At 35.0% G+C, this 19661-nt stretch overlaps 1 long non-coding RNA gene across 3 annotated transcripts in view; it reads right to left on the bottom strand.

Annotated features, from left to right (window-relative positions):
• Positions 1-19661, bottom strand: part of LOC147575566 (uncharacterized) — a 110850-nt gene that overhangs the window by 30159 nt on the left and 61030 nt on the right. For 2 of the 3 annotated variants that reach the window (XR_015242731.1, XR_015242729.1), the window contains exons 2-3: positions 17379-17412; positions 4024-4105 (exon numbers count right to left, since the gene is read on the bottom strand). This is a non-coding gene — a long non-coding RNA (uncharacterized LOC147575566). The remainder of the gene's footprint in view (positions 1-4023; positions 4106-17378; positions 17413-19661) is intronic. The other variant, XR_015242730.1, reaches the window with a different exon arrangement.

Genomic DNA, 19661 nt, shown 5'->3' with positions numbered 1-19661 from the left:
ATATACAAATATTCAGTCAGTCCTCTTCAGAGACAAAGAAAGAATTAAGTCAAACTTGTCAGTAAAATGTATTAGTTGCTTTAAGAGGAATTTTTAGTTTATGAATGTTTAAATCCTTTCAATTCATGTCAATAAAAAATACATTTTTCTTAGAACATTAGTAAACTGTAAATTTCAATTGAGTATCCACTTCACCAATTAGTAAGAAGACCTACATTTTATTATTGTGAGGAAAACTTTACCTCACGATGTAACAGTGTAACAGATGTCATTTCTAGTTTAAAAAATAACTGATTCAAGCACTAGTGCAAAAGTCAGAATTTACACACATATAGTGTGTTTAATAAAATAAATATTTTAGAAGTTCTGCAATACTTTTATTTTTGCTTGAATATGCTAAGAAGACAGAATCTAAAATTAAGAGAAAGAAATATACTTAGGTTTTTGACATTGTAATATTTTTGGAAAAATATAGAATAGATACTTTACCTTTGGTGGAACTTGAAGTGGCTGATACTAGAAGTCTAAACTAGAATATGATTGAAATATTTATATTACATATCTAGCTAGTTACTTTACTGTTGGGCCTTCTCCTTTTGTAAATTCATGTGTTCTAAAACTCAGAAATATTGAATGATGTACTTAGGACAGCTTTAGAGATCATTTTTCTTCAGGATCCTCTGCTTACTGAGTTCTCTAAAGACCCAGAGATAATCACTGGTACAGTCAGAATTACAGCTAGGTTGTCTTCATTCTCAGAATAATACCTTTGTGGACAGTGTCCCTATCTCCTTCTGATAATAGTTCAAACACTTACTGTGTTTTTATTGTCCTTCTGTGATGCTGGTGGTATAGTAAGAATGCAAAGGAAACTATGTGAAGTGTATGCATGAATTTAGATTTAAAAAAAATTTTTTTCAACGTTTTTTTTATTTATTTATGGGACAGACAGAGACAGAGCATGAATGGGGGAGGGGCAGAGAGAGAGGGAGACACAGAATCGGAAACAGGCTCCAGGCTCTGAGCCATCAGCCCAGAGCCTGACGCGGGGCTCGAACTCCCGGACTGCGAGATCGTGACCTGGCTGAAGTCGGACGCTTAACCGACTGCGCCACCCAGGCGCCCCTGAATTTAGATTTTAAACCTGCACTGGCATAGGGCAATATTTTCTACATTCCCATAAAAATGAACAAAGTTAACATTATATCATTTTAATGAATCACATTCAGTGTTTAGCAAATTTTAACTTTAAATGGAAACATTCCATTTTAAAGACTTGACAGTGTTCTGAAGTACATTGCATTTTCTCTAAAATTTATTCTAAGGGAAGAATATCATTGAGGTCCTTCAGAGTATAGTCAAATATAGATAGAGAGAGAGAGAGAGAGAGACACACACACACACACACACACACACACACACACACATACACACACACACACACACACACACACACACATGATAGTAAAGCCATAGCCAAGTCTCTGTCTCAGAAATAACTCGCAGTGGACAAGTTGCTTAAGAAAACTAATGCAGAAGATGACCTGAACTAATCTCTAGAGGTCTAAATTTGTCCAAATGATTTTCTGAGTTAATAATATGGAGACAAATGTGAACACTGGTAAGCCTGCAGAAAGATGCTTATTGGAATTGGGACAGTTATCTTTACAAGAAAAATCAAATACCACAATTAAAGGTAACGAAAGGAAAGGAAATAAGAGAATGGATTTGTATAGAGAATTGTCAATCTGTGTATACATACAAAGAAAGGGCATATGACTAACAGGGTTGGTTTAATGGAAGAGTCATAGAGAAATGTTTTTAGTCTCAGATTCCATTAAAACAAACAAACAAACAAACAAAACAAAGGAATAACCTTGCTCTTTTGGAAAATTGATTCTCTGGACACACTGGAAAAATACAGGCAGACTATTAAAATAAATGTTTTCACATGGATGCAATAGAGAAGAATTTTTTTCCCAAAATTAACTGGTTCAGTTAAACTACTACCAAGTATTTGAAAGCAATTATGTTACGTAAATGTTTAAACAAATATATTACCATCTTGCATTGTGTATGACAGTTGATCTGTGATTATCTTGACTAATGAAAAATTAAGTCATTTTCAGTGGGTTTTAGCATATATCGTGTATATACTTTGATTAAAGATTCATATTTCTGACTTTACTTATGGTACTATGTAAATCAACTGTAGATATTAGACTTTTTTGATTCTGAGTGTCAGAATATAGCCATTGATATCTATATATCTATCTATCTATCTAATCACTAGCTTATAGTATGTGTGTGTTTATATGTATATAGATAGCCATAAGCCTTCAAACATATATTTGAATCATAAATTCTTAATTATATAGAGACAGAAGCAACTGAAGACATGTCTGTCTGATGAATTTGGCATTGAGAAGGAAAAGCACATTATTTTCTTATATTTAATGCTGTAATTGTTTTAAGAAGATGAAGATAGGTTTAATTGTTGAAATGCTTATATCCAATTTATTTAGGTTTTCTGCCTCTAAGTACGTTATGATGAGTTATTTACAAATCTCTAGCATAGGCACCAGAAGAGAACCTAAAACTGTTTGAATGAGATATTGAAATTATCAACATTATATGATTTTTGCCATGGATTATTCTCTCACTCTTTTTAAACTTACTAAGTGATTATGTAGAAGTATTCCTCTGAGCATATCAAAACCACTTAAACAATTTAATCAACTTATTATTATATAAGAATTTTAACATTAAGACGAAACACTACTCTAACAGCTCTCTATAAGACCATCTGGAAAGAATATCACTAAATGATTTTGAAAACATTTGGAATAAGATGGTAATGATACTCATATTGTTAACAAATCTATAAACACACATTAAAATAAAAATCTTTGGTGGTATTAATAAAAATGATAACATTTTATAAGTTATGTGTCAATGCTGCAGTTTATATTTGCTAACATTAAAAATAGATTTTATTATGTATAAAATATGATTAAGACATATATTTAAGTATGTGCTCAAAGAGACAAAGTCTTAAAATGAGACAAATTTAGGAAATGGATAAAAAGAAAATGAAATAATCAGAGTGCAAATGATACAGATGAAACTTTAGAAGAAATATTGGCTAATGACATACATAATGGCTAGTTACATGTCCTAGGAGAGACTTTTAACTTAAGTTCAGTTTGACAATGTTCACCTAATAAAATGATCTAAATTATCATAATATGTTAAAAGTTGATATACTCTACCTAAGTTAGTATAATTTTATGTAGATTTTATGATAGTTTATGTGGGGAATAAGCTTAGGAATTTCCTGGGCTTATACCAATGGATTAACAAGGCATAAAGAAGCACAAAACCATAGGATGCTCACATCCAAGTTTGGGTAAACAAGATTAGGACCCCAGAATAGGGGGTGCAAAGGCACCCCAGAATAGAGAGGGGGTTCAAAGGAACCCAGCATAGAGAGTGGGTGCAGAGCCCCCAGATTAGAGATGGAGGGGGCAAAGGGCCTCAGAATAGAGAAGGGTGCAAACGCACCCAATACAAAGGTACATGAAGTAAGCAAGATTAGGCGTTCAGGGCAGAAGCACCCCCCCAATTTAGTACTATAACAGAAAGCTGAATTTAAGGAGGAAAGGACCAAGTTAGGTAAACAGATAAATAGAGCTATAGACCGCTGCTCTGGGGGTGATGCTGCCCAGAGTGGAGCTGATTAACAAAAGTAAAGGTGCCTTGTTAATCCTGAGGTTATTTGTTCTATCTGTCTTATCCCCTAGACTAGCTAAAATAAACAGACACGACACCTCCTGTCTGCTATTAACAACCATCTGCCCATCTGCCAGGCGCCAGGATTTTGTTTTATATTGGCCCAAACCCCAAACATTGTATATCTTCAAAACCCCCTTTTCCCTTATGCCCATTAGTTAATGTTTACAGTTTCTCTGTCTCTTTGTGCATGCCTATCACATTTGTAAGCCTGCTGATCTTAATAAATACCGGCGAGGATGGTTATTCAGGGCTCTTGTATTTTGCAGACATTAGCCATCTCTTGCTTTTCATCCTGTGTCCTGCTCTTTTCCTGGGCAAAAGAGAACTTTAGAGTTAGAGTCTACAAAAAGTTTATATATAAAGATTTATTTCAGATCTATTTCTACATAATTATTAAATCGTATAACTTCTATTTTCAGAAATACACTGTAATTACACTAATTCTAAAAAATATTAACTTGTGAAAATGAAATAAATATTTAATTAAAACATGGCAAGATGTGCATTTTCTCTCCTCTATGATTTTGAATATTTGTTTTATGGTTCCAAGTAAAGGGTTATTGGTGTAAAGGGAATGTTAAAAGTAACAAGGATGTCTACACATAGAATAATCTGGGAATACATTGTTCCAAAAAACTAGAAGTTACTTTCTTATACTGTCTCTCACTTCAATAAAAAGAATATTAAAGATATATATCAAAATGCACTTTCTTTATGCTGCCTTAAAGGCAATATAGGTACACTATGACTTAGAAGGCCTCCATCCAATGTTCAATTTCTATATTCAGAGACCTTTTTTCAGACACATTTTAGCTTCTATTTTGTTACATTAAAACATAATGTCTTGCATAAACAAGTAGAATACACCCCTTATTTTTAAAGTGAATATTCAAAACAGAAAAAAAGCATACACATTTATATCAAAGTTAACTTTTTAACAAATGAGAAAATCTAAAGATGTACACTTTTATTTCTTGTTTTTATTAAGATGAGCTTTCTGATTACTTTGCTTTGTAATATATTTAGGACATTTTTTGTTCTAATGCAAGATATTTTTTAAATATACATGTAAATTATATTTAATTTTCAGATCAAAATGAAATTAATATCAATGACTATTGATTGGGTGAAATAATGTCTTCAAATAGCACATTGCATTAAGTATAGTATTCCTCAACATCACTCTTCCAAGTGACTATATACTTTTGAAAAAATATGAGCCTAATAAATGGTGATAAAGTTTCTTTCTAAACTTGTAGCTTAATATGCTGCATTTATTTTTTCCCACTAGAAGTTATAGCTTTAGGAATTTGTCACTTTCAGAATGATGGTCAAAATAGGCCACATTTTATCATAAAAAATAATTTAAGGCCTTATATTTTCAATACTTTGAGTTGTTGTTCTGTATTTACATTTTTATTTGAAAGAAAAGATACAATGACTCTACATTTGTATAAAGGCATAGGGAAGAGTGAATATAACATAAAAATAAATACATTGATATGGTTAAAACAAGAAAACATTGGGTAGGATGGTAACTTGGGGTAAAGCAGAGGACAAATGGTTAGCTTAGTTGACAGAGATATGTTTGTTTACATTGTATAGGAAGTGGTTGAAGCAGAGAAGCTTTGTGGTATGGTTTGGGAATTTTAGGTTTTATGTTAGGTAATATGCACATTCACTTCAGTGTTCTTAGCAATATGAAAATCGTGCTTAAGGGAGTATTAATTACAACTTCACAAAAATTAATGGGAGAAGTTATGAGAATGGAATCTTGGTGGAGGTTCTGAGGCAACCTGCTAATAATCACCTGTAAACTATTCAGACTCTTGAGTGAAAGTTAAAGGTGGAACTTAAATGAAACTTTGTTAAGGTTGGCATAATACAGTAGCAATTAAAAATAGCAAGTCACATGAGAAAGGTCTTTTTGTGTCTACGTCGAGTGAATCTGTGAATCTGCCACCTTCTCAGTATGGCTTTCTACTATAGGAATAAGGACTTAAGGATTTCTGGTAGTAGGGTATTCTGTTTGACCTATTAATTATTTAGTAGTGTATTATTTAGTTGCCTAAATTCTCAACACATTTATTTAGACTATACCTTGTTTTAACCAGGTTAGTGGCAAAAAAATAATAAATAAAAACTTTTGCAAGACTTGAGAGACACGACATCTCTGTGACTTCACTGTTATTTGCTTTTACTTGTGTCATTAGTATCATCGACCCGTTTTCTCTGCAAGTATCTTTGTTAGTCATCTTTCCAATTTATAAGTGTTAGTTTAACTAAAATTATATCATTTAATCTAAAAATTCATCCAACAGGGAGCATAGAAGGGAAAATAGGTCCTAGTATGCTAACGGTATACCAGTGAATGAGGACCTCAATAAAATCCCACTGTATTTGGGACCCTTACTCTTCTCAGGTTATGTCTCATATTATGTATGATGCATGGTTACAAGTATGAGTGTGAGAACCAGTGACAGTCTGCATATTAGCCACTAGTGAGATGTAATGTCCTCCAACATTTACAGCGAAAAGAAATTGAAATATCTGTGCTAATAACTTACTTTTGCTGCTCAAAGGATGACACATCTATCTTCCAAAAACAGATTCTGAGAAGGAGAAAAACATGAGAGAAATATAATAGTTATTTTCTTGAGACGAACACCTATGTAAAGAAAGGGAAAGAGTCAGGATCAGTCATAGGGAGAATGGGTGTAATGTTACCTTATACAAGGTTTCTGCTGACCTGAAAGTGAACTCTCAAACATGTTTTTCCTCTCAGTATTGTCCTGAATTATGGCAAAGGACTTAGGCCTTCCTGGGATGCCCCAGGAAGATCACTTGACCTTTGGTGAGATTATCTTCAGCAGTGACAATTCATAAAGAACTCTCACAGTCTAAGGCTTTTTGCCAGCAGCTGGGGTCTGAGAGGGGATCTGGACAGCATATCATAGTATTCACTACAGCATTCCATTTATGGTACTTTTAAAAATGATTATGAAATGTAATTACATTATGGCAACAAATGATCTAAGCACAGAGTTTCAGATATATATTTGGTATTTGCCTAATCAATGTAGCCATGCAGTTGAAACTTCAACAACAAATTCATTTACTCAAAGATTAATACAAATCTGATTTGTGTCAATCATTTGCCTGAGGATGCAAATATCAGTAAAGCAAAACTGATAGAGTAACACTGGCATGCAAATGCATAGTTGTAATAAAGCATCATAGGTACTTCGAAAGAAGCATGTATTAAGTTCAGGGGAGGCAAAGACATTAAGTGTTCTATTTTATGTAGGAGATAAAAGTAAATAGGGAATCTGGTAAAGTTTCATACCAGGAATAACCTTTGAACTGATTACTAAAAGAGCTGGAGAGGTTGTCTGAGCAGATGATGGAGTAAAACAAACAAACAAACGAAAAAACAAAAAACAGAGTATTCGTTATAGACAGACAGCAGAATGAATTTGGTTGATAGGCATTGGGCAGCATGGTGCATGAGAACAACCCATAGGCTGGGAAGTGCAGTCAAGCATTAGGTCCTGGAGAGGCTGAATTCTTTTGTCAAGAGTCAGAACTTTTACCCATGAGAAATCAGAGAGTCATTAAAGGGTTTTACACAGGGATAAATATGACAATATTTAAATTTTAGAAACGTCATTCCTGAAACTATGCAAAGAATGAAAGGGGAAACTAGTTAATGGAATGTTACAATAGTGAAGAAATTATATAAGTAGTAAATACAGTGATAAAAAGATAATTTAAAAATTAAAAAGAAAATATTGAAGAACTATGTCCAAAACAAAAATTTAAATTTGTATCTGCATATTATTTTTTCTATCAAAGAACACTGTACATTTTCCATGCATTCAATTCTATCTCAGTGAGATTTTGGAATTTACTTAACAAACTTATGATTTCCTTTGCATTAAGACAATGCCAAGAGAGCACACCTGGATCACCTGCTTTCTTTATTTCCTGACAGTAATCTGCTGGGACATAGATTGCAAACCAGCTGCTCATTTTTTTTTTTTTTTATGAATGATGATGTCATGATGATCATTATTTGGCACATTTTTATATTTATTTATTTTTAAAATATATTGTCAAGTAAGCTAACATACAGTGTATATACAGTGTGCTCTTGGCTTTGGGAGTAGATTCTATGATTCATTGCTGAGTAGTCTACCTGAAAATTCTCAAGATGTCCTATTATGCTTTTTTTTTTCAGTCCTTTAATGAATTAATTATGTCATTGACTATATATATATAGTCAAGTTAGCTAACATGCAGTGTAATCTTGGCTTCAAGAGTGGATTCCTGTGATTCATCACTTACATACAACACCCAGTGCTCATCCCAACAAGGGCCCTCCTCAATGCCCATCACCCGTTTTTCCCCACCCCTGTCAACTGTCAGTTTGTTGTCTGTATTTAAGAGTCTCTTATGGTTTACTTCCCTCTCTGTTTGAAACCATTTTTCCCCTTGCCTTCCCCCTATGGTATTCTGTTAAGTTTGTCAAGATCCACATATGAATGAAAACATATGATATCTATCTTTCTCTGACTCACTTATTTCACTTAGCATAATAACCTCCAGTTCCATCCACATTATGGCTAATGGCAAGATTTCATTATTTCTCATGGTAAAGTAGTATTCCATTATATATATATAACCACATCGTCTTTATCCATTCATCAGTTGATGGACATTTGGACTCTTTCCATAACTTGGCTATTGTTGATAACACTGCTATAAACATTGGGGTACATGTGCCCCTATGAATTACCACTCCTATATCCTTTGGATAAATTCATAGTAGTGCTGTTTCTGGGTTGTATGGTAATTCTACCTTTAATTTTTTGAGGAATCTCTACACTGTTTTCCAGAGTGGCTGCACCAGTTTGCATTCCCACCAACAGTGCAAGAGGGTTCCCCTTTCTCCACATCCTCACCAACATCTGTTGTTTCCTGAGTTGTTAATTTTAGCCACTCTGACAGATGTGAGGTTATATCTCAGTGTGGTTTTGATTTGTATTTCCCTGATGATGAGCGATGCTGGGTATCTTTTCATGTGTCTGTTAGCCATCTGATGTCTTCTTTGGAAAAGTGTCTATTCATGTCTTCTGCCCATTTCTTCACTGGATTATTTGTTTTTAGGGTGTTGAGTTTGGTAAATTCTTAATAGATTTTGGATACTAGCCCTTTATCCGATATGTCATTTGCAAATATCTTCTCCCATTCCGTCTGTTGATATTTAGTTTTGCTGATCGTTTCCTTCACTTTTTATCTTGATGAGGTACCAGTAGTTCATTTGTGCTTTTGTTTCCCTTACCTTTGGAGATGTGCATATTTAAAAAAATTATTTAGATATTAGATTGCTCCTCAGGTTATGTTTCCACAAACAAAACTCTTTTGTCTTCATTGAGTACTTAAAAGATTTTGCAAAACTTGTTTCCATGAAACTTGTATGAATTTCATCACAACCAACTGTAGTATAACTACTGCAACATTGATGCTTGCTGCTTTGATTTAAACTGCTTCTGCTTCTTAATTGATATAAACTTTTTTATCGAGATTATTACATGATTTGAATTCAATAAGTCAAAACCATAAATCAATATTGATCTTTTTTCCATAGATCCTCTAATGTATTTTGTGAGCTACTGGTTTAACTTTCTTTGGCAAAGCTGGAGCAGGATCCATAACTTTCTCTATAACTCTTATACACTTAACATATGTTCTCTTATATATTTTTTTGCCTTAAATTTGTGTCCAGTATAACCATCAGGACTCCAAACTTCACTTTACTAAAAGATAGATCCGTTCTCCAGGTTGGGTATCTTCAAGTCTTAGAAGCTGCAGTGAAGGATGGGAATGACTTCTTCCATTTCCCTTCCTTAACTCCTAGCCCATTACCTAGCTCCTGTTCTGACCTCTTCACTGTCATACTTATGGGGGAGATAACATTAAAGAAAACAAAAATGGAACAGTCTTTTTGCTAGTGATGTTTATGATCTGGTGTTAATATATAAAGCTAATTCTCTCTTAGGGACCTTTGATTTTTTCCTGTAAATATTCTTGTTAGTATCTTCCATATACATACAATTCCCCAGATCAAAATATGTCTTCTCCAGGTGGCTCTGTTATTCCCTGAGAATCTACTATTCCTTGGAAATCAGTGATTTTTCCCATTTTTTAAATTCTCAGATGGTTCTCTTGGAAATATTCCCTCTCAAGATGGCTCCAGATGATGTCACCCCTTTAATACCTTTGTCCCTAATGTTTTCCTAATGCATTACCTCTCCTCATTCTCTCCTTTGCATCTTAGTCCATTTTAGCTGTAGCCTCTCATGGCATCTTTATGACCCCTAAAGTAAAACTCTCTGAGTACTTGACCCCCTTGAAGGATCTATCCCTGGCTTATGGTTAGAGGAAACAGTCTCCTCCTGCCTCTTCCAGGGAGATAAGGGGAACAGACACAATGTACTGACAAATCCTTGCAAAAGAATCTTTTTGCTTGATTCTTCCTTGTTCCTTAAAACCAGGAGGTAGGACTCCAATAATGTCATACAACTTCTTGGACAGTCTTGTAGAACATCTGTATAGGTAGCCTAGCATCTTACTTATGATATGGGGGTATTTACCTATTGTATCTCTCTTAGATCTGGAGTTTCTGGAGAAACTTTGAGAAAGTGAATGATGATGAAAATCCTATTACACTTGATTTTGTTTTTCTTTATTAAATCTATTTCATCTGGTTTGACTTACCTGCATTTTTATCTGAAAATTTTTTTCCTATAAAGTGTTAATCGCATTATATATTTTTTCATGGCATGGCTATTTGGTTTCATCAGGGACTTATAAGTGGATATATTCTATTCACGTTTAGAAGTTGTCACTAATTTTTTTTTCAGCTCACTTAGTAGGATTCACTGAAAGAATAATTCATTACTGTTTATTTCAATTTATTCTAGAATATAGCTTTATAATTCTCTGAAAAATAAATGCTGAAGTCATGTAGTGGTTGGCTCATGCACCTTTGAAGCAAATAATCTAATAGTTCTATACTTAAATCCATCTAGAAATCAAGAACTAAAACATCTATGACACAATATTCTTGGATATATGTCTTCTGTATATTTAAAAATACATAGAGTGGGTATTACTGTAATAGGAAAAAATTGGTGTACAAAGATTAACTGCTTATTTCTTTATAATTACATACTACCTAGGTCTTGAATCTCATTTTTATTAAAAAGGAAAACCAATCTTGACAATTCCAAGTGAAATCAGTAATCCCAATTTTTTCTTAGTTTTTCTTGGCATAAGGAGTTCAAGATCATCACCCTTACTATTCTTTTCCCTCTAAATAAGACTTACCCTTAGTAACTGATGGGGAGACATGAAAGTCAGAGGGTCTTGAAAAAAGCTATGTTGTTATGACAGACATGAAAATGCAACACTCAGATCCCTCCCCAGGAAAGGACTTACTGCCTACCTGCAGAGAAGGTAGTTAGCCAAGAGCCTCATCTTTAGCTCAGATTTTGAGCCAAAGTCACACTGTTTACACGGTGGACCCTAGTAAGAAAGACAGTGGTATCTAGGGATATAATATCCAATAATAAAAAGCCAATAACAGCTAGGTGGCCATCCAAAGATCTAGTCATTTCTATCCAACATTGATCTAATTGTCTATATTTGCTCTGAAGATCCCTGTTGGATTGATGGAGAGTTTGTTAAATCATCTCCATTAAAGGCTGCCCTTCTCAATCTTGTTTCATCTCTTTCTCTTTTACTAGTGTTATCCCCCAATAAATATTTGTGCTCCTAAGTATATCTCAGTGTTGGCTTCCCTGACTATTCAAAATTATCATACCTCATGTATATAAGGAGGACTTCTGTTTCTTCTCAGATGTTATTGTTCCCATGTCAAATTTGCTACTAATGAGATTCACTGATTATTTTCCTTTGTTGTTTGTTCCTTGGTCGTTTTCTTGATTTCATTCTTGCTGAAGGTGCTTTGATCCTTCTGTTCTGGGGATCATGATCCTCAAAGAGATATAGCTGCCAACTTCTTAATTTGACCTAGAAGCCTCACCAATCCCATATGTCCACTATTTCTTCTTCTTTGCTCCTTACGGGCAGTGTGAGAAACTTTTGTGTATAGAAAATTCAAAGGAGGGATAACTCGATAACTCTTTTTAAATATGAATTGGTACAATGTCTCCTATAGAGTTACTGATTTTTTTAAATTTCAATGTCATTAATAATGGCTTATCTTCACAAAAATAGTTGTTTTCCCTGGCTTAAACAAGAAAAGAAAGCAAAGGTTTTTTTCAGATCTGGTTCACTCCACTTGGTGTTTCTTTCCCTGATACCTGGGACTAGAGCAAGAGGTGTTTCTCAGATGCTTCCTACTCATGGTCCTTTGCTTCTCCTTTTCCAACCATCCTTTTTAATGAGAAGTGTCAGTACACATTTTGTTCAGTGTATGGTTTAAGGTATATATAGTTCAAGGGCCTTCACCGTTAATATTCAAAGGAAATCCTTAATGGAAGGAAGAGATGGTAGGGTAAAGAAGGAAAGGAGGGAAGGAAGGAAGATAAGAGAGACACAGATGGAGGCAGAGAGAGAGAGAGAGAGAGAAAGAAAGAAAGGGATTCAAAGGCATAGAGCTCTTAAAAAGTTAATATTAAGTTTACTTTAAAAACATAAAATAGGGGCATCTGTGTGACTTAGTCAGTTAAGCGTCCAACTCTTGATTTTGGCTCAGGTCATGATCTCAGTCATGAGATTGGGCTCTGTGTTGAGCATGGGGCTTGCTTAAGAATCTCTCTCTCTCTCTCTCTCTCTCTCTCTCTCTCTCTCCCTCCCTCCCTCCCTCTCCCTCCCTCTGCCCCTCCCTCCAGCTCATACCCTCTCTCCAGTTCTCTCAGAAATAAGTAAATAAAAAATAAAAAATAAAATAAATGTATGGGGCACCTGGGTGGTTCAGTCTGCTGAGTGTCCAACTTTGGCTCATGTCATGATCTCACAGTTTGTGCATTTGACCTCCACATTGGGCTCTGTGCTGACAGCTTAGAGCCTGGAACCTGCTTGGAGCCTGGTTCAGAGTCTGTGTCTCCCTCTCTCTCTGCCCCTCCCTGGCTCACACTCTGTCTCTGCCTCTCTCTCTCTCTCAAAACTAAATAAACCTTAAAAAAACTAAATTTGACTCTATTTCAAATGTATCAGTTTTGGGGCACCTGGTTGGCTCAGTTGGTTGAGGCGTCTGACTTCAACTCAGGTCATGATCTTGTGGTCCTTGAGTTCCAGCCCCGCATGGGGCTTTGTGCTGACAGCTCAGAACCTGGAGCCTCATTCAGAATCTGTGTCTCCCTCTCTCTGCCCCTCTCTGGTGCACACTCTGTCTCTCTCTCAAAAATAAATAAACATAAACATTTTTTTCCAAATGTATCAGTTTTTAACCACAGGGTAGTAGGTATTGAAAACTATCACTTCTTAAAAATATTTAATGGGGGGCGCCTGGGTGGCGCAGTCGGTTAAGCGTCCGACTTCAGCCAGGTCACGATCTCGCGGTCCGTGAGTTCGAGCCCCGCGTCAGGCTCTGGGCTGATGGCTCGGAGCCTGGAGCCTGCTTCCGATTCTGTGTCTCCCTCTCTCTCTGCGCCTCCCCCGTTCATGCTCTGTCTCTCTCTGTCCCCAAAATGAATAAACGTTGAAAAAAAAAAAAAAAAAAAAATTAAAAAAAAAAAAAATATTTAATGGTTATTCATTTTTAAGAGGCAGATAAAGATATAGAGCATGAGTCAGGAAGGGGCAGATTGAGAGGGAGACACAGGATCTTAAGCTGGCTCCAGGCTCTGAGCTGTCAGCACAAAGTCCGATGCAGGGCTTGAACCCACAAAATGCAAGATCATGACCTGAGCTGAAGTTTGGACACTTAACTGACTTAGGCACCCTGAAAATCATCACTTCTTACAGGAGTGCTGATTTTAGGCGCACACGTATCCCAATGTTCATAGCAACACTATCAACAAATTATGCTATCAGCCAAATTATGGAAAGAGCCCAAATGTCCATCAACTGATGAATGGGTAAAGAAGATGTGGTGTGTGTGTGTGTGTGTGTGTGTGTGTGTGTGTGTGTGTGTATACATATTCACCATGGAATACTACTTGGCAATGAGAGTGAATGAAATCTGGCCATTTGTAGCTATGTGGATGGAACTGGAGAGTATTATGCTAAGTGAAATGCCAGGCAGAGAAAGACAGATACCATATTTTTTCACTCATATGTGGATCCTGAGAAACTTATCAGAAGACTGTGGGAGAGGGAAAGAAAAAAAAAGTTACAAAAAGAGATAGAGGCAAACTATAAGACACTCTTAAATACAGAGAACAAACTGAGGTTGACAGGAGGGGGGCGGGGGGCAGGGAAAATGAGTGATGGGCATTGAGGAGGGCCCTTGTTAGGATGAGCACTGGGTGTTGTATGTAAGTGATGAAGCATGGAATCTACTCCTGAAGCCAAGAGCACACTGTATACACTGTACATGAGTTAACTTGCCAATAAAATAAAAAGAAATAAAGAAAAGAAAAAGAAAGAAAGAAAATTGTCACTTCTGCTGAAATGTAGGATAATGGATACAGTGGTGAGAGCAGGGCAGAGAAAACTTGCCTCAGCTTATTCAGAACTTCCTAGTACTTTTCTCCTCCTAAAAAGTCCTTGGGCCTTTTAGGTGAATTTGCTTGTACAGTTCATTATTTTGACGAGTATATTTGCCTGCACTCTGTGTTGCTTAAAATACTCATAACAGACTGTCCTGTTTCCTTACACATCCATGAATCTCACATGAGAATACACACTGAACATTTCATGAATGAGGGTAAGCCTAAATATTTTAAAAAAGCAGAATAAGAAAATACCACTATTCATTTTGTTGCTGTATTTTTCAATTAAAGAGTTTAACACAGTTTTATGTGGGTGTGAAAGGAAGAAAGAAGAAAAAGAAAGAAAAAGAAAGAAAGGAAGAAGGAAAGAAAGAAAGAAAGAAAGAAAGAAAGAAAGAAAGAAAGAAAGAGAAAGAAAGAAGGAAGGAAGGAAGGAAGGAAAGGAAAAAATGCAGAATTAGGAAACTGTCTTTAAAGCCATAAGAAATTTAGGCTGGGGATGGGATTGAGAGGTACTTTTACAGACATAAACTCAAGAGAGTAAAAATACTTGATTTCTTGCTATCTTTAATTATATCTCAATATTTATCTCCTAATAATTTCACTTAGCTGTTAAACCCACATTTCTACTAATGGTTCTAAAATTGAATTTTGCCAATTAATGGTCAACTTACTCATCCCAGCCCTTTTTCTTAGTGTTGTTTTTAAGGAAAAAATAATTCAATTAAAGAATTTTCTTCTCCTTTTTGTTTCCTTCCCAAGTGATAACTAAATTCTTGAGTGTTTAATATGAGTTGGGCATCAGTATAAAGAATCATCAATTTCTTGAATTTTATCTCAATTTATTCTGGTGTCAACTAATGATGTAATGTTTTATTGTCATTTTGTTTTTCCCTATTGCTCTTTTCTGATCTCTGAACATTAGTTAACTAATAACAGAACTGAAAACCATCAATATTCAATGTTGGTAACCAGAAGCACAATGAAATTATTCTTTTTTTTTTTTTTTTTTTAAATTTTTTTTTTTCAACGTTTATTTATTTTTGGGACAGAGAGAGACAGAGCATGAACGGGGGAGGGGCAGAGAGAGAGGGAGACACAGAATCGGAAACAGGCTCCAGGCTCTGAGCCATCAGCCCAGAGCCTGACGCGGGGCTCGAACTCACGGACCGCGAGATCGTGACCTGGCTGAAGTCGGACGCTTAACCGACTGCGCCACCCAGGCGCCCCAAATTATTCTTTTCTACAGCATCAATAGCCTACTATTTTCTCAAGCCTCTGTTTATCTCCTAACTTTTGCTAAGGACTTTTCCTATCAACCCAGCAAGAAACATTTTATTCCTTAAACACATGATCCTAGTTTTATTTTTATCAGCAGTCTGATATATTACTTTTAATTTTGATTATTTATATCCTTAAAATTTTTCTTGTAGATTTTAAGCATTTGGTATATGGATCATTTATTAAACAAACTTATTTCACTTTAATACCTGTCTGTGTTATTTAAAACCCTGTATATTTAATACATGCCTATATATTATCACTCACTAAATGTGATTTAATAAATTTATGGCTCAAATGATGGAGGCCATGTTTCATAGGACATGAAAATATATCCTAGGTAGAAATTAATCTCTGCAGAGGAATTTGAAGTCTTTAAGATTAAGAGTTTTGTTTTATTAATGATCACTGTAATACTGAGTTAAAAGTTATGTTAATACTAGGATTTAGATCTGTTTAACTATGTCCACCAAAAGTGGACATATTATCTGTGTTTAATAGACTGATCAATAGAAGTAGCTACTTATTAACAAATTAATACATTAATCTTTATTAAATAATCAATAATTAGTTGTTTTTTTTTTTAATTTTTTTTTTTCAACGTTTATTTTTGGGACAGAGAGAGACAGAGCATGAACGGGGGAGGGGCAGAGAGAGAGGGAGACACAGAATCGGAAACAGGCTCCAGACTCTGAGCCATCAGCCCAGAGCCCGACGCAGGGCTCGAACTCACGGACCGCGGGATCGTGGCCTGGCTGAAGTCGGACGCTTAACCGACTGCGCCACCCAGGCGCCCCAATAATCAATAAGTAGTTTTAAGAAAAAGTATATACAATCTGTAAGTAAGGCAATAAATAAATAAATAACCCTACAATGTCATACTAGAACATTTCCTAATAAAGCCATATCAGAATTATCCATTCAGAAAAATGTACCTACATAGAATTTATTACCCTTTAGCCTTTATAAAGTTAGATGTTGCATTATGCAAATTAAAAAGACCCAAAAGAATTTTTTTCACTAGTATTAGACAAAATAACCCCAAAGTTTATGTCTTATTATCCTATAGTACATTACTCTGTTTTAGATTTAACGGCAATTTCATTGCAGGATCCATATATATCTATATCTTTAGCCATATCTATATCTAAATCAGAAGAGTTTTTATACTCTTTTTGATCAGCTATTTCATCTTCCTATTCTCTTATTAATAAGTTAAAGTTTTTTATTTGTTTTCACTCTGTGTATGTGTGAAAATTATGTGTTTAACATTTTTAAAGTTATGGCACTGGACATCAATAAAAATAATTGAACTAGTTTGTGTTTATAACATTTTCATTTTGCAAGATTGTATCATTACATTTAAATGAATAAAAAATATGTTTTGGTCTATTTTAAAAACACAAGGAAATAAAGTTTTATTACCCCTCAATGATGTCCCCATATATAATGCCCCAAAAGAATCACATTAACTTCCTTTTTTACAGTCAATCTGCATGGCATTACACATATAACATTCTGATATTGAGCCTTTTACTGGAAAGAGAACAGACTTTCAACATAATTCAGGTTAGAAAAAAATGCATCCTTTCTGAATCTGGGTGCATTTTTACTTACATTTCAAAGTATTCTGGATTCTTCAAATAAGGATCTAAGGAAAAAAATGTTGAAAATAAATTATTAATTAATTTAAAAGTATTAAATGATCTCATACATGGAAACTAAAGTTAGTATAAATTCTTTGTACATTTATCTTGACCCCAATAAATATCATCATTGCTTTGTTAATAAAAAGAGAAGGAAACAGAATTGTATTTATTAATAATGCTCAGTGCTGTTTGTGGGTGGTATACAAATCGCGATCTGTTTGAAAGCATTGGTCTCAGAGCTACATAGACCAGAATTTGTTCTATGTGAGTGCTTTTAACAGAAAAGGCCACTAGCATAGATAAATCCCTTTGTATTCCAAAATAACTTGGTGTTTAAGTATGCTTAAGTATGTTAAGTATGCATGGTGTTTAAGTATGTTAAGTTTAAATCAAATGATAAAGGATGTTTATTTGTGTACATTTAACAGCTTGCTAAATTAGCAGGGCAGCTTTATATTTCTAAAAACATTATGCTTCATTGAAATAATTCACATTTATCTTTCTCTTTCCTATTCGGGTATTTTATATAGTCAGTCCTTTCACATTGGCACCAGAGGGTGGCCAAAGGGGGAGAGAAAAGAGTGGAGAAAGCGATGGTTTTACTAACCTTCAATAATAGGTACCAATAGAGCTAGATGGTAACTATACATCATAATCATTCTGAATATAACATGTGGTTTACCTGTTTCAAAAGAATTCTTGACACATTTTACGGTGCAATTAGTAAGTTTATTTAGGTAGCACGGAGACAGGACCCGTGGACAGAAAGAGCTGCACTGTTTATTGTATGAGTCTGGTGGTTATATATGCTTAGTGCTCAAGGAGGAGAGGACTTTCAGGGAGTACTAGGTCATAAATGTCTTTGAATTTCTACTCGTAAAACTATTTTCACCAAGATTTCTCTGGTGTTTATCATTTGGTTCGATACTATATATCACTGAAATTTACAGGCAATCATGAGACCCTTTAAGAATGTCACAACCAGCGGGTATTTGATCCTTATCGAAAACTATGTAGGCTGTAGGTCAGCCTTCTGAGTTAAAGGTGAACATTTTTCTACTTCTATCCCTCATCAGTAGTACCTAAACCTAAGTTTCACTACGATACATGCACCAATTAGGAAGATGAAATAGAGCCAGTAATGGAGTAGGTTTGTAAATCTGAATATGTGAAGAGTGTGAAGTCAATGAGGATAAGAGAGGCACTTGTCTAGAGAAGAAAGTGGTGGTGGTAATTAGTGTGAAATGTTCCAGGTAGGCTAGAAACTTGAAGGCTGAGAGAAGCCCCATTTTCAATTTTCTCTTTTAGTTTCAAAGACATAACTAGCTTGTAGAGGTGGCTTAGAAACTGCCAAAGCATTCACACACATTTCTACGGATCAGTGTCATGAGATCCATTCTGTGTTGATAAAAGCAAGTTGAGAATATGGCAGAATTGATAGGGATATTTTGTTGATCTAGTCAACTGCTACATAATCTTTGATTACATTTAGTCCTTTTCTTTTCTTTTCTTTTCTTTTCTTTTCTTTTCTTTTCTTTTCTTTTCCTTTCCTTTCCTTTCCTTTCCTTTCCTTTCCTTTCCTTTCCTTTCCCTTTCTTTCCTTTTCTTTTCTTTTGTTTTCTTTTCCTCTCTTTTCTTTTTTTTTTTCACTTAGTCCATTTTATAGACTGGGTTAGAGATTAGTTACAGGCTAGGAATAAATTAATTTAACAAATACTTATTGAGAGTGCTTGAATGTGTCTCAGATACTAAAAGGATATATTGGTGAATGAGATAAAAATATTCCTGGTCTTACAAAGCTGAAATTGTAGTGGTGGGAAATACCATAGAAAAATAAACATTAAACATGACAATTTTGTATTTTGAAAAGTGCTGTTTAAAATAATAACAATAATAGAACCAACAAAACAAAATAGACACAGAGTAACCAGTGTTGTTATATATTAGGTAGCTTTTGTCTGAAAAGAAATTAAGACATGAAGGAGAGAATCACTGTGTCCAGATTCTCTGAGAAGCGATGCCCTAATGATCTTAAATTTTTAAGGATTTTCTTAGGGAGGGGCACCTGGGTTGCTCAGTGTGTTGTGTCCAACCCTTGGTTTCAGCTCAGGCCATGATCCCAGGGTCGTGGAATCCAGCCTTGCATTGGGCTCCATGCTGAGGGTGGAGCCTGCTTAAGTTTCTTCCTCTCTCTCCCTCTCTCTCTCTCTCCCTCTGCCCTTCTTCCCCACTCATGCTTGCTCTCTCTCTG

This window comes from Puma concolor, chromosome D3, assembly GCF_028749965.1.
Source record: "Puma concolor isolate L17-30 chromosome D3, mPumCon1.1.hap2, whole genome shotgun sequence".
NCBI classification, from domain to species: Eukaryota; Metazoa; Chordata; class Mammalia; order Carnivora; family Felidae; genus Puma; species Puma concolor.
This window is presented reverse-complemented; position numbering and strand designations above follow the sequence as displayed.